We start from the raw sequence: 18,742 nt of genomic DNA on the forward strand, positions 1-18,742 counted from the left end.
AATATATGCAGACATTTTACATAGAGTACCTATGTCAGTTTCTACACATATGGGAATTTTTAGCAAGTATATTATAAGCAAGACACACATATGTCTGACTGAGTGTCAGATGTCTGAGTATGTATGTGTGTGTATGAATACACACACACACAAATATACACTATACACAAGCCCACATACATATTTAATTACACACAGGTAGATATCTGCAAGATCAGGGTCATAGACTCTTAACAAGTGTATTAGCAGGAAGATTTTATACATGTGTTTATATCATTTACACATATAAGCTACCTACCCACAAATTCATCTATATATGTGTGTGTGTGTGTGTGTGTGTAGCTTATATGTGTAAATGATATAAACACACGCATTCTAGATATGAATATGTGTACATTTTATATACACATATTACTTTATATTATATGCTTACCATATGTAATGCTACTGTGTAGGATATTCATACATGTCTTGCTTATAACACCCTTATGACAAATTTCTGTGGCCCCAAAATTGTAAAGATTTGTGCATGTGATCAACTCTAAATGCATTACTGGTCACATTGAAGACAATGGACTTTCCAAGATTGGGCCCAAAGTGAATTTAAAATAAATTTAGCTATATGAAATCTACTCCCTATATTATGCAATACGGTTCACTGTAGAATGTGAAACAGAAATAATAATAATTAAATAAGAAATCAGTGCAGCTCTCTGAATTTAATTAAGATGTAGAGTTCCTCTTAATCTTACTGTTTTCTATCTGGGCATTTTAGGTGTTAAAAACTAGTCTTACAGTCAAGAAGCAAGATTTTATTTGTTTCTCTGAAACTAAACTATCACTTTATATGATGGCAGCAAGGAAAACCCCACACCCAGAGAATTCATGTGAGAGCTTAAGCTGGATCGATGAATGTTGTTAACTGAAATGTTACAGGCCAGCCCTTAACAACATAAACCCTAATTCAGTAAGGGCCTTATGCACACGCTTAACTTGGAGCATGAAAGTAATCCCATGGGAGTGCAGGTGCGCTTAAAGCTAGACACATATTCAAGTACCTCGCTAAGTTGGGGCCATGAGCTGCTGCCCTTGGTTCTATGTAGACAGAATTGCTTAGGAACCAAGGAGGGGGTTACTGGGTTATATGAAATGGGTTAAGATCAAATGTGGCTTCATATTCTTCCCCAACTTCTTGATTTCATACCAGTTTGTAACCATGACGGGGCTCATCCCACCCACCAACGGCCCTAAGGGGCAAAAGGTCCAAATGCACCAAAGTGACTTGGGCATCTAGATCCTGTTTCCAAACGTGATTTAGGCTCCAATCATCAGAAGTTTAGACACTTAATTCCCATTCAGCCAGGCACCTAAATACATCAGAGGATCTGGGCCTTACACCAGGCGAAATCCCACTGAAAGTCACTCAGGTGCTTTCCCCTAGTGCCCCAAACTGGACTCAGAAGCTAAGGACATGATCCCAAGGCCCCCCAAAGTCAATGGAAAGTGCCATGGAGTCCAACGGGCTTTGGTCAGATGTTAACTGCTCAGCTGGAGAACGGCCTGTGTTATCAAAAGGGGCCTGCATGCACATGGCCTGATATTAATACGCTGGTTAAAAAAAAAAATCCATATCTGTGTATTTACGGGATAACCTGCATTTTCAAATATTCTCCTCTTTGAGCTATAGGAGGTAGGGACAATTGTGACCATTTAGTTCTCTCTAGTTCCTTTTAATCTCCCACCAACTTCAATAGCAGCAGCCTTTGCTTTCAATGGGTTCTTTATTCACACACGTTTAGGCACAGTATATATCGACCTGCAAGAACTGAAGGATACTGAGCCTTAGTGGGGTGAATTTAGCTGACTATAGATGGGCTAAAACTTGGATGCAAGCTTTCCCTGGGGTAATTAAGGGCAGAGGTGGTCTATATATATATATATATAACAATAGAAGCCTGGTTTCAGACTGGGCCTCCAGATGCTATCATAACTAATACTAGCAGTATATGCGGGTTATTATTGGTAGTCTATTTGAAACTCTCTTTGTCTGAGACTATAACCTCCCTGGTTTTTGTCTGTAGCCTGCAAGGAACCTTTCCAAAGCAACAAAGGCATTATCCCTTCATTACCCCCAAATTTGGTAGATGATGAGGACGCCTTAAAAAAACATTGCTTATTCCACTTCCCGGGTAAAATTGAATCTTAGAATGCATAAAATGTGTACAATAAAGGAGACACAGACATACTTCCAATTGCACGTAACGGCCACAGCCCAAGGCTTATTTAATCACACCTGCACAGAAGTGCGAGAGGGGGTTGGAGGAGTTGTTTCTGGATTCTGCCACAGATTTGTTGTGTTACCTTGAGCAAGTTTCAGTCTCTCTCTCTCTCTGAGGAGAAGGAAGATCTAAGGGTTCAGGCGGTAGCCTAGGACTTGGGAAACCCACATTCAGGCCCTTAGTGTGCTACTGGCTTCCTGTGTGACTTTAGACAAGCCGGTGAGGCTCAGTGCCTCGGTTTCCCCATCTGTACAATGGGGATAATAGCTCTGCCCTGCCTCACCGTGGTGTTATGAGAGTCAGTCCTTTAAAGACTGTGAGGTGCTCAGTGCCAGGGGGCATATAACTACATAATAGAGAGAGAGTCTCCATTTGTAAAATGGAAATGATCCAAACATAGCTCACGGGGGAAAGGTGAATTCATTTATATTTGCTCAGTGCTTTAATATCCCCTCACGGAAGGCTGCATAGCGGCACAAGCTATTAGCATCATCATAGACCACTGGGCAAGTCACTACCATGCCCAATGCCTTAGTTTCCCCATCTGTAAAATAGCAATAGTGAGGCAGACCTCCTTTGTAAAGCACTTTGAGGTCTACTGATGAACCACCCTACATAAGAGCTAAGTTGTTATTATCACTCCCCGCTAAGAAGAACACACTTATTTTCCAAGCCTCTTGACCTCACATGATCATTGTTATTTATGTCCATTATTTATGTCCTCCAGTCCCCTGATACAGGAACTTCATTGTGGTAGGTACTGTCTATGCACACAATGGGACACAGTCCCTGCCACAGAATGCTTGCAGTTATTCACAACAATGGGGCAGATCCTTCGTTGACTTCAGTATCGTGACGCTAATTCACATTCGCCAAGGATCTGGCTCACTAAGTTAAGATATTTCAAATATCAGGCGGTAGCCGTGTTAGTCTGTATCCACAAGAACAATGAGGCATCAAGGTGCCACTGGACTCCAAGATATTTCAAAAGCAGCAATTCCTAGATAGGCTCCAACGAGCTTTGGATCAGGCTCTGCTGTAAAGGAATCTACTTCTCCCCCACCCCCAAACACAGAGATAAGAAACCCATCGTAAATAAGGCAGTTTTTGATGGGGACAGAGGACAAGCCTTTAGTCACAGGGGCACGAAGGGACCGTATCAATCTTCTGAAAGGGGAAATCTTATATAGATGAAGGACAATACACTCAAAGGTCTGCCCAGGACACAACCTCCTCTTGTGTCCTAACCTTAGGGGAGGATTGGTCTCTAAACTTACCCAGCCTCCCATAAAACCCTTCTCCATTCTAGCGAATAACCTTTATGTCCAGGGACCAGCAAAGTTTGTTTTTCTCCCTCCAGGGTTAGTCGCAGCAGGAGTGAAATAGAAAGCCACGGTTTTGTAGGAGGTTCCCCTAGCACAATAACCTCAGAGGAGTTTAGGTCTAAAGACTAAAAGGGTCTATTTACTTTCACTGACAAGGAACAATATAAGCAGATGTCCTTTGATGGGATTAGGTTATTAATCCCTGAATCATGCATAAATGGGAAAATGATCCATTATTTTCAATGAAATCCTTCACTACTTTAGATTTCAAGGGACGAAAGAATGGGCGGAAGGCCATTAAAAGAAAGGGCCAGAACTGTATATTTTTACTGTTGGAAATTTATTTCACAGTTTGATCTGTTGAGTTTGACACGGACTATAGGATTCCACTTTATCCTGAGACTAATTCACTGTGTGGGACATTTATCTCTAGGGACCCCAGTATTCCTCCTACAGTCATAAAAACACAAACAATAAAATATACCCAGTGCCTTGCTCTGAACAGCGTTGGAAATCCGGCCTAAATGTTTAGCTTTTCCAAATGCCTCTGTGTTGTGTTAGCAGCAAAACACAAAGCAAACGACATAATGTGATATTTCATAGGAAAGACAGGGGGCTTGTGTCTGCTGTATATTCCAAGGGGGTGTTTTATAAATAGCTTGTGTAGGTGGGTAAAGGGAGGTCTCAAGATCGAGAGGCATGACAATATCTTGTAAGGAATAGCCAACAGTCAATAGGGGCATATCCTCAGTTGGTGTAAAGCGGTGTAGTTCCATTGGACTAGCTTCTCAGTCAGACTAAGACCCCTTTACAGGATTCTGGGGGTGTAAAGAGGTGTTAAAGTAGGAGCAAGTTACAGCAGCACCCACTTTAAGTCCCCTTTACATTGTCTCAGTGGTGTAAAGGGGCCTAGGGTAAAGAAAGATAATGTCCATTTACTTCAATGGAACTGCACCAATTTAACCAGCTGAAGATCTGGCGCTCTTTTAGTAACCCGTTCCTCGCCCCTCTGAAGGATTTATAACTATCAGTGGAGAAATACCTGAGAGCCCTAAAGATGCATAAACAGGAGGCTGCAGGCAGCCATGCAAGCTCTTGACGCTGGGGATATAACTCAACATATTAGAATGAATATTAAATGGCACTAACAGCCCAGCACCCCAGAACTAGGCAGCCGAATCTCCTCTGTAGCAAAAGCAGAAATAGATTCCAAATGAATAATTGACTATGCTTCCTTTTGATTTGCGTTCCGATTGTATACTGCCGTGCAAACTCGGAGGGGGAAAAATATGTTCTGATTAAAGATTTATATGGGGTATAACACTTTTTTTTTGTTGTTTAAATCTACTTCAAAGCCAGAGCATGGTCTTCTGTAAAATAAAGACTCAGTAAGCAGAGAGACACACACATAAAGTGTTTGTAAGTGTGTGTGTGTGTGTGGAGATGCATATTTGGGTCTGTTTGTGAGAGTTTGGATATGCCTTTGTCTGTCTGGGATTGTATGTGTGTGTCTGAATAGGGGTGTGTCTCTCGTGGATATATGCGCCGGCCTTGGTAGGTGTGGGTTTCTGAATAGGTGCACATCTCTAGATGTGTGTATGTCAGCATGTGTGTGTGTGAGCCAGTGGTTCTCAACCTCTTTACCGTTGCTGGCCACATAGGCAGCTCTCTCTACCCGTACGGCCCTGAGGATTTCACGTGGGCTGCAACTGTGTGCTGACTGGGCCGCAAGAGGCCCCCGGGCTGTGGGTTGAGAACTCCTGGTGTGTACACATCTCCAGACGTATGTATAGCAGGGGGGGTGTCTGTTTGTACATGCACATCTCTAGCCGAGAGGTTGTATCTGCAGACGTTGGTGCCTGCCTGGCCTATGCATGTGTGCGTGTCTCTGGATGCGGGTGCAGGGATGGGTGGGTATGCATATCTGAGTTCGTGCAACTGCAAATGTAATAGAGTATGACAGCCACAGGAAGGCCAGGAAGCCTCCCTCTCTGCGACATGGACATCACACTGGCTGAGTACAATGAATGCCACTCCTGCACTTACCGTCAGCAAATGAAGATGATCTGTGATTTTTAATACTTTGTGGTATCTTCTAGTCTACATTTCATAGCAAGAAACCTTCCTCAAGCAAAAGTCAAGCTGGGAAATGCCAGAGACAGGGTTGTGCGAATAACAGCAACGGAATACTTTACACCTACAAAGAGCTTTAGAAAAGCAAGACCCCGGTTGAACAGATAGGGAAACTGAGGCACAGAGCGGGGCCATGACCTGCAGACCACACAGCATCTACTAGCACAGCCAGCCTCCCAGTTCCCCGTCGCTTACTGGGGCAGTACACTAGATACTCCTGAGGGCATTCTGCGCCAAAAAAATAAAAATTCTGCTCACAGTATTTTAAAATTCTGCACATCTTGTCAAATAAACGTGGTGATGCCAACATGGCATTGGGGAGCATAGGCCATTGGCTGCACAAAGGTGGGAGATCCCTCTGCAGCTCCCCCCCCAGGACACAGACTTAGTGGTGAGGCTGCACCTGACACAGAGCAAGGACCTGGCCTGCCCCAGAAACACCCCAGAACCCCGCCACTCTCTATGCCAGGTGCACCAGGTGTGGGCAGGCAGGCTCAGCAAAGCAGGATCCGTGTGGGGAGATCCAGATGTGGGTTGAGAAGGTTCTGTGTGGGGCAATCAGGGTGCAAGTAGTTCAGTGGGGGATCCAGGTGTGTGTGTGTGGGAGGGAGATCTGGATGCATAGGGATTTGTGGGGTATTTGGGTGCAAGGGTAATGGGACTCTGCAAGGAGATCCAGGTGAAGATGGCTGGAGCTCAGCAGAGGTGGGGACGTCTGCGGGGGGGGGGGCGGAAATAGAGCTCAGCAAGGGGTTCTGGGAGGTTCAGTATGGGGATCCAGATGCTGGGGGAGTGGGGCTCAGTGGTGTGGGAATATAGGTGCAGCTGCTTGGGGCTCAGCAGGAGGGGTTCTGGGTGCAGGGAGGGAGGGTGAGGCTCAGCAGCAGGGTCTGGATATGAGGGGGTCTGGCTGCATGGGCATTGGGTAGATAGGGAAGCAGGTCCCATACAGTGATCCCTGCCCCTGCACCTGAGAAGTGATGGGTGCAGGAAGCAGAGGGTGGGGAGTATGCAGAGCTTCCTGTAGCCTGGGGAGAAATCTGGGGGTGAGTCTGACCCAGCCCCGGATGCCATGCAGGAGAAGAGAAAGTCCCATCCTCCCCAGCCCAGCTAGGACTAGCAGCTGAGGCCAGGGCAGGGTAGGAACCACCAGCCGGGTCTTCCCCAGTCCTGCCCCCTGTCCCACAATGATTTACCTCTCTGCTGGCTGCCCTGGGTACCTGAAATATACTGCTGGGGAGGGTCACATGACCGCTTTTGTGGCTTCCCTTTGCTTCTCCATCAGAAAGTCATTTTTCTGCAGGGAAGCAAAGAAATCTGCAGGGGACATTAATTCTACACATGTGCAGTGGTGCAGAATTCCGCTAGAGTGAAAGTCTGAAAATCCAGATTTTATTCCCAGTCTGCTCTGCTACTGATCTATTGCCTGACCTCGGGCAAGTTATTTCCTCTCTTGTTTCCTCCCCCACCCTTTGCGTGGTCTCTTTAGGGCACAGACTGTCTCTCACTAGGTGTCTAGCACAATGTGGCCCAGTAATACAAACAACATTATCGCTCCATTTTTAAAAGTGTCTTTTAAAGTCTTCCAGTTGTTCACATGTTCAGCATCTGTTGACTTCCGAAGAGTTACTCTCTGGAGTTATGTCAATCTACAGAAGCTAAGGATTTCACTCTTTGGGCCTACCCCGGAGTCACTGAGATCAGAATTTGGTCCCACACCTGGAAATGTGTTGTGATACACCGAGGGTCAGACTCTGTCCCCAGTTACACTGGTGCAGGAATTTACTGGCATAACTCCCCTGAAGTCAACCAAACTGGACCAATTTACCCCATCTGAAAATGGGGCCCTTTTTATTTATTTTAATCACGAGGAATCCAAATCAGTAACAGGAGCTCAAAGACGTCGCAGCCAGGTGCCAAATTAACCTAGCTCCATGCACCAGTTGAGGCTAGTTTAGGACACGGAGCTGTACAAGGACATCAGAACAGGCCTCCATGCTACAGGTCAGAGAAAATCCCAGGGAAGCTGTGGTAAAACCGTGAGGATGACAGGCTGACCTGGGAGCACTGGGAAAACTTTTCTGAAGGAGGGACAAGCTAGGAAACACCTAATTTCAATGGGGAGCAAGAACCTCAGCTCCCAGGAAGGCCCAGAAACCATGCACCGAGCTGATCGGGCCCTATTTATGATGGAAAATATCTCACCTGCTAAATCAGGCTTTCATGAATCATCCCTACGCTTTATCCACCCCCCTGAAGACCCTTCCCCAGCTTTTCTCTCTCTTGCCAACAAGCAACCCCTGATGTCTTATTCCGTGCAGCAACGAGCTGTTTGCAGTTTGCAAAATCTACTGAAGTCAAAGGAGGATGGCCAGGTAGATCCGGGCAGGTGTCAACCCTTCTGACTGCGAGAGGGAGGAAGAAGGCCTGCATTTCTGAAGCACCATGAAGGTGTTGCCATGCCAGTTGTCAGAGAAGGAGATTACAGGGGTAGAGGGATGGATGGCTGGGTAGAGGGATGGGTAGATATAGTAGACAGGGGATGGACGGATAATTAGACAAATGTAATAAGACTGAGAAAGGACCAGGTTGAATCTTCTATTCTAGCGCCCCCTGGTGGCCAGTGCCGTGTAAACATTAGGGAGAAAAATCCACTGTGTAAAATGCTTATTTTAAAAGCGAGAGAATGGGAAAGAAATATATGTTCCATTAAATTACCCATACAAGCCAACAGAAGAAATACCCAACAGTCTGGCCTGCGAAGGGAAGGGAGTATCCGTTCAATTTGCTTTCTACCCATGGGCTCACCTAAACATGTTAAAAAATAAAATATTTACTTTTCAATAATGAAAAACGAAATAAATATTGACATTAGCCTGTTATTTTACCGGCGCCATTTCAGTTCAAGATTTGAATCTTCTCTGGCCACGCTTCACCAAAAGATAAACTTCTCAGGAGAGGAATTAGGCATAGATTTGGACAACCTTTGAAAGCCATATTAAAAGTGCCAGTGAAACTTATCCAGAGCAGATTCCCTGAACCCCCCCCCCCCCCAGTGATAAGGAGAAGCCGTGATGTATCCCCAGATCTTAATCGAGGTATCTTTAGAGGGAGGACTCTTTAAAAGGGACGTTTCTATTTTTAAAATCCCAGTTTAAGGGTTCTTCTCCGCCTCACTCAGAATCACAAATAGTGAAACTGAAAGCTTTTTTTCTTTTAAAAAATGCTCTGTTTGCTTTTGAGTTTCTTTCTATTCCTCTGGGTTTAAGCAATGGAAAGCAATTGTGTCCATTTCACGTTTGTTTCTAGTCACTTTCACAAGCCATTTGTGCAGGCTGCAATATTTGGGGTTGCAAACATTCCAGGCAGGGGATGTTTGTTTCGTTTGTAAATCATGTGATTTCCTCTTTGATGGCAGCCGAGCTATAGGCCTTAGGTCTTTAAGAAGACTGGCTGGCTGGTCCTTCTCTTTTGGGCTGGGTTGTTGGTGTTTCCCGGCAAGTTCTGGCGTTTGTTGGATCCCCCTCCCCCCAGGACTGATTTGGTCTGTTTCGGAGATTTGTGTGGTTTGCTTCTGTTCTCGTGTGATGCTGGGGAGGTTTCTTTGCCGCTGTTTGGGCTTTCTGCGTTGTTTTACAGGTGGGGGGGTTGGACAGGTTTTTAATCGGTTTGTTTTGTGTTTTTCGGTGGTGTTGCTGTTTGAAGGGGAGTTTGTGCCTTTGTGTCCGTTGTTTGTTTCCTGGGGGAAAACCTCAGTGTGAAAACACGGCGAGATTTGATCATTTCTCCACTCGAAAAGACCTTTTAACTAACAACGAGGAATCGAGGGGAGATTTGCACACACAATCCTGCCAACTACAAAACCATCGGTGAAGTTCAGCTTCCTTTCAAGGCAACTTGAACTCCCGAAACCCCCCTGCAGAGGAAATCCTGAAAATGAAAAGGGTCAAATCTGGACTGATCTCTTCCCTCTCCTTTCCTGGCTTGCAGGCGATGGGGAGACCTGGTTTTTAGCCATGTCCCATCCCACTGCTGCTGCTGCATCAAATTAAAACTCTCACTCCCTTGGAGAAGAGCCGACAGAGCTAATGTTTCTGTTGCCACAACCTCGAGGGGAGCTTTTAGCTTCTCCATCCCCACCCGCCGTCCTTGGGCGTTATCGGTACCTGTCTAAAACAAAACTCGGATCACGTAACCCAGGAAGAAACCCGTGAGCCGGTACTTAGTGCTGTGAATTCCAGGTGTGTGTGAGAGAGCGATCTGGACGAGGAAATCAAATACAGCGAGATGGGAGACTGCTAAAGGTCTTATTTGGCAAGGGGGGCTCCTCTCCAAACCAGCCCATCCGAACAGAAGCTCCCTTCCCATAAACTCTGCTTCCCCTGTTGCAAGACTTCTGCAGGGGCTGAATATTTCCATTCCTTCGTTTGCCCTGCAACAATCAAATAGACCGGCTTTGGGGGGAGGGAGGGGGTAATAGGCTGCACCGAATGAAGACAGCCCCCGTCACAAGCTGGGTGGGCGTTTTTTCTTTCTAGAAACCCCCCCAGCTCCAGGGCAGGGAAGGAAGATGCTCTTGGTGCACGGTGATAACAAAACAGGGGTGAACTTAGCGGGGGGGGGGGGGTCTGGCTCGACCCCCTCCCCGATGCATCCACACAGAATCACTGCACTATCTGGCTGTGCTGGGAGCGGCCAGAAGTGGAAGCAGGTGGCCCGGGGGTGGGGGGTCATTTGCTCCCAATCCTTGGCTCTGAAATGGACTCGGCTGGTTGGTGGGTTCATTCTAGTCTTCCAGCCTGTTGATCTCGCTGGGGTTTGTTGTTTTCACCTGGCTCCACCAAAAAGATCAAACAGCCCACTCGAAAAGGGGGGTGAGAGAGAAGGGAAGGGGGTTGTAATGGGTTAAAGTGACCCATTAACGAAAGATTAAAACAAGAGTTTTACGGGGAGGCTCTAGTCTAAGCAATCCCAGGTGATGTTTGTTTGTCTACAGACAAGGCAAACCCTGTGGTCAGGCAAGCCAGCCAGGAAAGGGAATGAACACGATACAAAACCATATAATCCTTCTGAATTGGCTCCGATAATGAGTCTGTAAAGGGGGTTCCCAGAGCTAGATCCCAGCCGTCTGGTACTCCTGGAAGGTTGAAAATCTGTCAGAGTTTGCAACATTTAAAAAATATTTTTGAGGGACAAAACAAATGGAAAAAAAAAAAAGACCTTTGTTCTAATTTTAAATGTTTACAAGGGAGTCTAAAGTCACAAGGTCCTATTGGAGAGAGCAAAATTAAACAAAAAGGCAGATTTTACAGATGTATGTGTTACATTGATCAGCAATATTTTCCACAATTTATCATCACACACACACAGACTTAGAACTAATGTATTCAGCACGCACTGAAGTCACACAATTAAGTTACTAAATGAAGGTCTTTCCCCATCTTTGCACACAGACGCCTAGGATAACTTCATACCATAACCCTGTAATACTCTCCTGCCTCCATGTTTCTGTTAATAAGCACTTGGATGTTAAATAAGGAGAAATCTAGAGACTCCATGTAGTTCTCTATGAACAAATCTAACACACCAACAGGAAAACACAAGGGAAAATGACATCCCCTCTTGCTGAGGTACAACCATAAGAACAAAGATGCAAACACAAGGCCACACAAACACACAGGCACACACTTTCAAAATACACAAATGTTAACGATTTTTTCTCCCTTAAATCCTAAGACAGTGTTAACCATATTTTTCTGGAATTTAACACCAAAAAGATAACAAAATATGAGATGGGGGGAAAAAAGCAAGTCTGATTCTTGGGGGGAAAAATAACAGGCATTAAAATATTGTAGTTAAACTAAGTTGTAATGAAAGAAAAGGGAATGTTTCTCAGTAGCAGAGGTTGAAAAGGGCTGGAACGATTGTCAGAGACAATGAAACTCACCTGCATCTTTGTAGAAATAATTTCTATTTAATAGGAGTCATTCGTTTATTTAAAATGTATTAGCAAAATAAGTCCTAAACTAGCATTTGGGGCCTAGAAGAGTCAATATTTGCAAGTGCATTCAGCAAACATAATTCTTGCTTATATCACCTTATTGCGCTGTATATGATTAATAATTATTAATCAGGAATTTTGTTGTTACAGCAAAGGAAATGACCATGCCTGTTATATTTCTAAGGAGGAGCCAGTTGGAGTCATTCATTTTAAATTGTTTTCATTAACTTCCCTCCAATCTAATCAACTGCATAAGATTAAAAAAAATGCAAGTTTTAAATTAAAAAAAATATAATTCACTGGAGAACACATTGTTTATTTAAAAGCAGGTGGGAAAAAATACCTTATTGAAATTATATTATAAATGTAGCAAAGTCTTTGGAGTTATGAATAAAAGTGCTTTGCTTATATTTACGTAAATATCATAGTTGGGAAGCAGCATCACGATAGTTAATGTTGAGACTAACTTATTGCTTTCCTATAGAGTCCATGCAAAGGAAAAAAAAGATAAATCTTAAAGTAGAGTGAAAAAAATTAGAGCTCCATGTTCAGTTTTATTCTATTGTAATCTTCCTTCCTTTAAAAATAATATCAAAAATGCACTTTCCCCTTCTTCAGAGGGATATGTTAACCCACCCAGCTGACTGTCTCTTCCAGATCTTTTCTTTCTTTACCTCACATCTTTGATTTGTAAGCATGGGTTGGATTTCTGCTCTATTTTCCAAATTCATTTAATTTCGTACTGCAAAATGTGACAAGTTCAGACAGAAAAATAAAAATAAAGCTGAATGAGAAACAGGGTCAGTTGATTTTAACTCTTTCAAGTAACAGGCGCTTTGGGCCCGATTCTCATTTACACTACGGCCTTTTTACACCGCGCTGATTGTGTAAGGCCCCTTTAGAGCTCCAGAATGGAGCAAAGAGGCCTTAGTGTAAATGAAAATTAGCCTCTTTGGGCTTCTTGCAATTTTTCTTAAGATCCAGCTCAGCCTTCTTGTTCAGTTTCAAACCAAAAGCTGCATTGCTAGACAATAACACCTGCTTGCATAAATACAGTCTATTTCTTCCCTGCTGTTTCTCTGTAGGATTTGTTTGAACAGGGAAAACAATAGAAAAAAACAAACCAGAATAAATTAAAATTTTAAAAGTCATGTCTACCTTTCGGGGCTGTGTTTAAATGTTTCTTTGTCTTTTTTCAAGTTACAAAACAATAAAGATCCAGAATTAAATTTCCACTTCTCACCATTTACCAGAACCATTTTTAAAAGCCCTCCCCCACCCCCTCCTGGAATTTATTTACAGGTTAACTGTTAGTCGGTGAAGAGCCCCACAACAAAGAAAATGGATCAGGACCAAAATCTTAGCCACTCACCACACTGGACAAATTCTCTTTGAGCTGAGGCAAGAGACCTGGCCTAGGCCCTGAGCCTTTAAACATGTACACAGGTGTTTCACTTTAAACACACCAATAGTCCCGTGAACTCCAACAGGCTTCCTCAGCTGCTTAATACTAAGCCCATGTGGGTCTGCAAGACTGACCGGCTACTTTTAGACAAGAGCAGTGTTGGAACCTGGAAGAGGAGGAGGCGATGGTGAAAGAGAGAGAGAGAAAAGGGATCCTCTTTTTTGTCCTGTTTGGACAGCATCTAGGCCAGTGGGGTGCTGGTCGAGGGGCTGCAGTAATATGAATAAACAATAGATCTGTTGTATAGAAACATCCACCTTGTTTTCTTTGGGGCTGAACATAGGGCATTTGCTTTGTAAAAGAGTCTGCCCCTGACACTGACTTCTGCTGCTCAATACTGCCCCCTGGTGGACAGATTGGATCATTTGAGAGGCACAGATGTTTGGGGCTCGGTTTGCAGAATCACACAGGTCTTTTCTATCTCTAGTCTATCAGCTAGTCCTTCTCCCGCAGCCAACGAGGGAGTGCTCCTGACAGTGCCTCTTTTGTCCAGTCTAATTTTAAATGTCCCAAAGGGAGGAGGATCCACTCACCGCCTTTGCCTTCAGCTACAGATGCCTGATGCTCTTACACCTGGGATGCAATGACCCAGATGGTTCATCAGCATTCTCTGAGGCTGTGCCTGAGGACAAAGGACTCATCTGAGAAAGCCAAAGGAGGGCACTGAACCAAACAGGTCTGGGGGGAAGCTGTTTTGGGGGTTCTTCTTCTCAAACAACGAGGATCACCTCAGCAACATTTGAGTCATAGAATATCAGGGTTGAAAGGGACCTCAGGAGGTCATCTAGTCCAACCCCCTGCTCGAAGAAGGACCAAGCCCCAGTTTTTGCCCCAGATCCCTAAATGGCCCCCTCAAGGATTGAACTGACAACCCTGAGTTTAGCAGGCCAATGCTCAAACCGCTGAGCTATCCCTCCCCCCCTTAATGTCATGAGGTTGCAGGGCAAAGTTCAGGCATTTAATGTTTATAATGCACTAGCCCCCTCCCCAACATCTATTGCAATGGCCATGCCCCAAAGAGCTTACGATCTAAATACATACTCAAGCCGGACAAAGGGTATGAGAGGAGATATGACGTGGCTACGGTCACACAGTAAATCAGAGGCGGGGATGGCACCCAGGGCTCCTATTTTTCTAAATCAAGCCACTGGACTATGCTGCCCCTGTAAAAATGACTCTCAGGGCTTGAATTTACTTCACTGCGTAGCGTCACAATCCTCCGGTTGCGTTCTGAGCAGAGACTGAGTCCAGGGTCTATCATTCTAAAGTACTGGTCTCTATTTGCAGAGCTACAGAATCAAGAGCTATATTATTATTGTTAGGTTCTACCTAATCCATCACTCTGTCAATGCAGGAAGCTTCTCAAGAGTACATTTTTTAATGCTTAGAGTTAGGCTGTTCAAATGCTCCTGAGATACCAGCCTGGCCCATGTCACGTTGAAGCCTTTTTAATCTCCATTTGTAAGGAAATATGCCTCGGAGAGATTGGCAAGATCTCAAACGTATCGTGCAGGAGAAAGCCAAGCCGGGAGGTGATGCTACAAATGATGATCTGGTGTATAATTTATGGGTTGGTCCAATAAAAGGCCCGGCATTATCTGACTTTTACATGTCTCAGGCAGATATTGATGCAGACATCCCAACAGAGAATGGGCCCTGTTTTTATAGGCCCTGAAGTGGTGAAATACTGGCCCCAGCAAATCTGCAGCTGTGCGCCCATAAGCCAGTTCTATGAGCGAGAGGAGAGATGGGATTTATTTTTGAGTCCCTGGGGGGAAAATTTGACACAAAGAAATTTTTTTTCTCTTTTTCACCCCCAAATGTTCTGCTTTTTGTCAAAAAGCCTAAACTGTTAGGGTTCAGGTTTTTGACGGAAAGCTGAGCACTTTTGACACAAATTGACTTGGATTCTGGGGAAGGGGATGCACATTGCTGTTTTGTCGGAAGACATTGTTCATTGGGGGAAAAACCAGTTAAACATTTAGCTATAAAAATAAAATTAATACAAAAATACAAACTAACATCAACTCTTTCTATTTGGAAAATAAAAATGCTTCATTTGTGAGTATGAAGCAGGTAAAGGTGCACACAGAGAGAGGGGAAACTGAGGCACAGAGTGATTTGAAAGAAAGACATTAGGAAGCTTTATAAATTTTAAGGCCAGAAGGGACCACTATGATCTTCCCTTCTGACCTTGTACATAACACCCACCAGACATCTTCCCTCATCCCTGCATTGAGCCCAACAGCCTGTAACTGACCTGGAGAATATCTTTTAGAAGGCTGTCCACTCCTGAGTTAAAGATTTCAAGCGATGGAGAATGCACCCCATCCCTTGGTGGACACAGTCACCCAGCTCACTGATCTCAAAGTGCCATGTAAAAAATCACAGTTCCACTAGGCCCATTTCACAGATGGAGAAACAGGGCCGCAGAGAGGGGAAATTTAAACAACAGCCCATTGGCAGATCTGGAAACCGAATCCAGGTCGCCTGACTTCTGGCCACAACCCACTGATTCGCGCTGGCTCAAATGTTGTCTATACAATGATACTAGTGGGCACAAGGTGGAATCTTCTTGTGAAATGGACCTGGGCTTTTCAGGTGCAGAACCCGCAGGTGCTTTTTCAACCAGGAGTCTCTATAGAAACGATTTATATAAATCACTGTGAGCTGTGTAGGATCAGATTTTTAAAGATGCAGACAGACCCCTCGTGGGAGTTTCAAAAGTGCCAGGTGCCTAAAGGCCATTGATTGCAAGTGAATGTTGCCCCTAACTCAAAGTCCCAGCACCCTGGAGTGCAGCTAGTCCTCCAGTGCCTTCCCACAATTCCCCCTGTGCACCCAGAAAGGACAGAAAAGTTCCCCTACAATTCACTGGGAAAGATGTCCTAGAACAGTTCAGCTTCCTACAGCTCAAGCTAACTCAGCAGCAAAGTCCTACGCAAAGTTACCAACCGGTTAAAGAAGCATCACCAGGCACGTTCGCTGGAGAAAGGGATGGCTGTCGGGATGCTCTGCTGCTCGACAGACGTGAGGACAGAATGTTACAGATGCGGGATCGTGGCGGTCAAAGTGTCATACACAGGATGCAGGTCTCAGCATAATCCTCTTTGGTGGTGTAAATATTTCTATTACAATCACACCTAGTGATCATAGGCCTGCTGTGCAAGGCGCTGTACATTCACTTAGCAAGAGGCAGTGCCTGCCCCAGAGAATTTATAGTCTAAATAGAAAAGACAGGCCAAGGAAGGATTATTCTTCCCATTTTACAACGGGGGAACTGAGGCCCACAGAGAGTTCACTCTTCAAAAGTGCCTGCGTTTCATTGAAAGTTAATGGAATTTAAGCTCTTAAATCCCGGAGGCACCTTGGAAAATGTTAGCTTAAGTGACTTGCCCAAGGTCACGCAGGGAGTCTGCTGACAGAGCTGGGAACTGGACCCAGGTGTCCTGCCTCCCGGTCTGCTGCCTCAGCTACAGACCTTCCAGCACTTGTGGGGTTCTAGAGTAACAGCCGTGTTAGTCTGTATTCGCCAAAAGAAAAGGAGGACTTGTGGCACCTTAGAGACTAACCAATTTATTTGAGCATGAGCTTTCGTGAGCTACAGCTCACTTCATCAGATGCATACCGTGGAAACTGCAGCAGACTTTATATATACACAGAGAATATGAAACAATACCTCCTCCCACCCCACTGTCCTGCTGGTAATAGCTTATCTAAAGTAATCTTCAGGTTAGGCCATTTCCAGCAGGAGAGTGAGTTTGTGTGTGTATGGGGGTGGGTTTTTGGAGGGGGGTGAGGGAGTGAGAGAACCTGGATTTGTGCAGGAAATGGCCTAACTTCATTATCATGCACATTGTGTAAAGAGTTGTCACTTTGGATGGGCTATCACCAGCAGGAGAGTGAATTTGTGTGGGGGGGTGGAGGGTGAGAAAACCTGGATTTGTGCTGGAAATGGCCTAACCTGAAGATTACTTTAGATAAGCTATTACCAGCAGGACAGTGGGGTGGGAGGAGGTATTGTTTCATATTCTCTGTGTATATATAAAGTCTGCTGCAGTTTCCACGGTATGCATCTGATGAAGTGAGCTGTAGCTCACGAAAGCTCATGCTCAAATAAATTGGTTAGTCTCTAAGGTGCCACAAGTCCTCCTTTTCTTTTTGTGGGGTTCTGTTTAGCTTTCACCCATTGTGTTGCTACCTGGTGCCACCTTGTGGCTGAAAGGAAGAATTACTCCAAGTTGTTGTCAGGGGAGGTGCATGGCTCAAACTAGCTGTTGCTACAAGATCAGTGAAGTTTTGGGGTCTGGTTTGTTTGTTTGTTTTTTGTTTTGTTTTGTTTTGTTTTGCTTTTACAGAAAGTGAATTTAGTGCAACCAAGAGCAGCCAGGAAAAAGAAATTCTCTGTTTTAGAGTGAGAGAGAGAGAGAGAGAGAGAGAGAGAAAGAAAGAAAGAAAGAAAGAAAGAAAGAAAGAAAGAAAGAAAGAAAGAAAGAAAGAAAGAAAGAGGACTAGCACAGAGTGTGGCGGTATAAATAGCCACCTCCAACCATCCAGTACCCATGTAAATCCTGACCCAAACAGCTCAGATCTCTACTGGGTCAAATGAAAGATTTGCTGAACGTGACACAATCTTTTCCCCAATTTTTCTGGTATTCACCCAGCTCCAGTAGAGAGGAGAATGGAGGCATTAACCCGGCCCTCCCACCCCCCAAAAAAAACTACCACTCTGATGAGGCAGCATGGTGGCATTTCAGAATCGAAATATTGTGTTTTTCAGCTGAAATTTTTCAGTTTTTGGCTGAAAATGGAAAAGGTTTTGGGACCTTTTTTGGACCTGAAAGAATCAAGATTTTTCCCCAGAAAATAGACACTTTTTGCAAAAAATTTTAACGTATCTGAAACCCCAATTTTCCATCCAAAAACAGTTCCGATGGAAAAATGTCGACCATCTCTAGGCCTGTACAGCTTCTGTGTAGGAAGCAGCACCAGGCATGGAACAAAACAGGACGGACCGTTTGTGCTTTGCGTTAATGCTTTGTCGTTTGGCTCCTGGCTTCCCAGAGAGACGATGCCCATGTCCCTGCATCAGAGAGGCTTGCTAAGGAGGCAAGTGGGTGGCCTGGAGGATCGAGCGTGGGGCTGGGACTCAGAGACCTGAATTCTCCGCCTGGTTCTGCTGCCGGGTGATCTTGTGTTTAAGTCACTTCCCTGTCTGTAAAGTGAGGATGACGCTACTGACTGCTTTTGTAAAGTGCGACAGGTAGTGCATTTGGTCTATCAGCGGGAACCTGCCCCTGCAGGACAAAACTCCGTGCTGCAGAGACGTGCAACCACCCCGCTCAGCTGTGGGGTGAGAACCTCGATGTCTTTGGCTGTGGCAATTCTTCGGCTGCATGAATTAGAGGAGAATCACCCTCGGTACTCACCCGTGTTAGGTCTTTCATTGCTTTTCTGTGCACCAGCCACTGGGGGAGGGGGGTAAATGCACATGCAAACACACATATGCACGCTCTGTACAATTGCTCAGCCCAGCCAC

This window comes from Eretmochelys imbricata, chromosome 24 (genome assembly GCF_965152235.1).
Source record: "Eretmochelys imbricata isolate rEreImb1 chromosome 24, rEreImb1.hap1, whole genome shotgun sequence".
Classification (NCBI taxonomy): domain Eukaryota; kingdom Metazoa; phylum Chordata; order Testudines; family Cheloniidae; genus Eretmochelys; species Eretmochelys imbricata.